Source organism: Schistocerca gregaria, chromosome 4 (genome assembly GCF_023897955.1).
Source record: "Schistocerca gregaria isolate iqSchGreg1 chromosome 4, iqSchGreg1.2, whole genome shotgun sequence".
NCBI lineage: Eukaryota > Metazoa > Arthropoda > Insecta > Orthoptera > Acrididae > Schistocerca > Schistocerca gregaria.
Window position 1 is genome coordinate 106,618,351 of NC_064923.1, and position 3,657 is coordinate 106,622,007.

A 3,657-nucleotide genomic window follows, 5' to 3' on the forward strand; every position below is an offset into this window, starting at 1 on the left:
GCGGCTCCAGCTTCGTTTGCTTTGGCGGTAGGATGCATTGTATACCGTAGCATAAGCAAAATGGCGAATATCTAGAGAATCAAGAACCGTGCTGTGGTCGACGCCCAAGGAAATTGCTGAGGACATGCGGAATACACTTAAGAATAGTTCTTCGTCTTACGCGACAGTGAAATACTCGGTGTCCGAATTCAAACGTGGAGGAACGAGTGTGGAAGATGCGCCACGGATTGGAAGGCCGTTGACACTAATGAAACAGTGACTGCAACTCACGATACGGTTTTGCAAGGATTGTCGAACAACTATGCAGCCCATTGAAACCGCGTTTTGAATCTCCCATGGGCGTGGTCACGACATTATTGTGGATATTTTGGGAATGCGGAAAGTTTCATCTCAGCGGGTCCCGAAAACGTGAATGCATATCAGAGACGGTAGAGTGCGCAGTGTTGTGAAGAAATTGTCCTTCAATTTGAAGAAGATGAATAGGGATTTCTTACAAGGTATGTGACAATGGGAGAAAGGTGGGATCAGGCCTTAGATCCTGAAAAGGAAAACAGCAGTCACAACAATGGAAACTGATTGAGTGCGGGTTCTAATTGATACATCCGCCATATTCTCCAGTTTTGGCTCCATCAGACTGTTTTCTTTCCCCAAAACTAGAAAAGGATAGCAAAGGACACGATTTGACAATGGCGATGCCGTCATTGATGTTGTGAACACTTCGTTGGACTCGAAATCGAAGACCTTTCATTTGAGTGGTTTGCAGAAGTTATTTGAGCGTGGACGCAAATTAAATTGTGTACACAGGTATTGAATTGAAAAATAAATCGGGATTAAGAAATTTCTGGCATTCTTTATTTGTTAGACTGGGTACGCGTGATCAAAGTGCCTCTACTAATAAACGTTTCGTAGCAGCTTGTGTTGACACGTCTGGGCTCACAAACCCTCTTACTTGTTCTATGGTAGATGTCCGATCTGCCACTACCAGTCCGCAGATCGTGGTCGTGCGGTAGCTTTCTCGCTTCCCGTGCCCGGGTTCCGGGCTTCGATTCCCGGCGGGGCTACTGCCGCCCGTTCAATACGACGATCCAGGTGGGCGTGTGTGGTGCGTGGACGTCCAGAACCTCGTCTGCGAGAGTTCGAATGTTCATGTGATCACTGATTACAGAATCGTTGCAGAACTGAAGGAGCTCGTCCATCTTACGTGATAATTGATCATAACGACTATCCCGACACTCGGAAGGCCACAATTTGACTGCTTCAAACACTTCCAGTGAACATTTTGTAGCAGCCTCGCGTGTCAGTGGCTTGGTTGCCTGCTTTCTTCAAACGTCTGCACCACACTAAGCCTTCTGGGTGTCAGCTTTCCCGAAAACGTGGCACTGTCATAACTATGCTACTACATGATCTGTTGGGGGACGACGTTTAAACCATTATCAGCACATGTATTATCTCCCAGGCGTCACACGGGGTCATCGGATAAGAATCAAAGTCATCTTTACAGATGTAATAAGTTTTCATTTCGGATTTGTGTTTATCTTCTTGTGGGTCATTTTCTTTCCTATGTTTGAACTTCGATAACTGTCGACTGCCTTTCTTTGTTTTTAGCAGCATTTCAGCGCTGCTATGGTCGGTATACACTACTGGCCATGAAATTGCTACACCAAGAAGAAATGCAGGTGATAAACGGGTATTCGTTGGACAAATATAAACTCCTGGAAATTGAAATAAGAACACCGTGAATTCATTGTCCCAGGAAGGGGAAACTTTATTGACACATTCCTGGGGTCAGATACATCACATGATCACACTGACAGAACCACAGACACATAGACACAGGCAACAGAACATGCACAATGTCGGCACTAGTACAGTGTATATCCACCTTTCGCAGCAATTCAGGCTGCTATTCTCCCATGGAGACGATCGTAGAGATGCTGGATGTAGTCCTGTGGAACGGCTTTCCATGCCATTTCCACCTGGCACCTCAGTTGGACCAGCGTTCGTACTGGACGTGCAGGCCGCGTGAGACGACGCTTCATCCAGTCCCAAACATGCTCAATGGGGGACAGATCCGGAGATATTGCTGGCCAGGGTAGTTGACTTACACCTTCTAGGGCACGTTGGGTGGCACGAGATACATGCGGACGTGCAATGTCCTGTTGGAACGGCACGTTCCCTTGCCGGTCTAGGAATGGTAGAACGATGGGTTCGATGACGGTTTGGATGTACCGTGCACTATTCAGTGTCCCCTCGACGATCACCAGAGGTGTACGGCCAGTGTAGGAGATCACTCCCCACACCATTATGCCGGGTGTTGGCCCTGTGTGCCTCGGTCGTATGCAGTCCTGATTGTGGCGCTCACCTGCACGGCGCCAAACACGCATACGACAATCATTGGCACCAAGGCAGAAGCGACATTCATCGCTGAAGACGACACGTCTCCATTCGTCCCTCCATTCACGCCTGTCGGGACACCACTGGAGGCCGGTTGCACGATGTTGGGGCGTGAGCGGAAGACGGCCCAACGGTGTGCGGGACCGTAGCCTAGCTTCATGGAGACGGTTGTGAATGGTCCTCGCCGATACCCCAGGAGCAACAGTGTCCCTATTTTGATGGGAAGTGGCGGTGCGGTCCCCTACGGCACTGCGTAGGATCCTACGGTCTTGGAGTGCATGCGTGCGTCGCTGCGGTCCGGTCCCAGGTCCCAGGTCCCAGGTCTGAAAAACTAATCATATGCATATCATCCTCCCTTATGAACCATGGACCTTGCCGCTGATGGGGAGGCTTGCGTGCCTCAGCGATACAGACAGCCGTACCGTAGGTTCAACCACAACGGAGGGGTATCTGTTGAGAGGCCAGACAAACGTGTGGTTCCTGAAGAGGGGCAGCAGCCTTTTCAGTAGTTGCAGGGGCAACAGTCTGGATGACTGACTGATCTGGCCATGTAAAAATAACCAAAACGGCCATGCTGTGCTGGTACTGCGAACGGCTGAAAGCAAGGGGAAACTACAGCCGTAATTTTTCCTGAGGGCATGCAGCTTTACTGTATGATTAAATGATGATGGCGTCCTCTTGGGTAAAATATTCCGGAGGTAAAATAGTCCCCCATTCGGATCTCCGGGCGGGGACTACTCAAGAGGATGTCGTTATCAGGAGAAAGAAAACTGGCGTTCTACGGACTGGAGAGTGGAATGTCAGATCCCTTAATCGGGCAGGTAGGTTAGAAAATTGAAAAAGGGAAATGGATAGGTTAAAGTTAGATGTAGTGGGAATTAGTGAAGTTCCATGGCAGGAGGAACACGACTTCTAGTCAGGTGACTACAGGGTTATAAACACAAAATCAAATAGGGGTAATGCAGGAGTAGGTTTAATAATGAATAGGAAAATAGGAATGCGGGTAAACAGCATAGTGAACGCATTATTGTGGCCAAGATAGATACGAAGCCCACACCTACTACAGTAGTACAATTTTATATGCCAACTAGCTCTGCAGATGACGAAGAAATTGAAGAAATGTATGATCAAATAAAATAAATTATTCAGATAGTAAAGGGAGATGAAAATTTAATAGTCATGGGTGACTGGAATTCGGTAGAAGGAAAAGGGAGAGAAGGAAACATAGTAGGTGAATATGGACTGGGGCAAAGAAATGAAAGA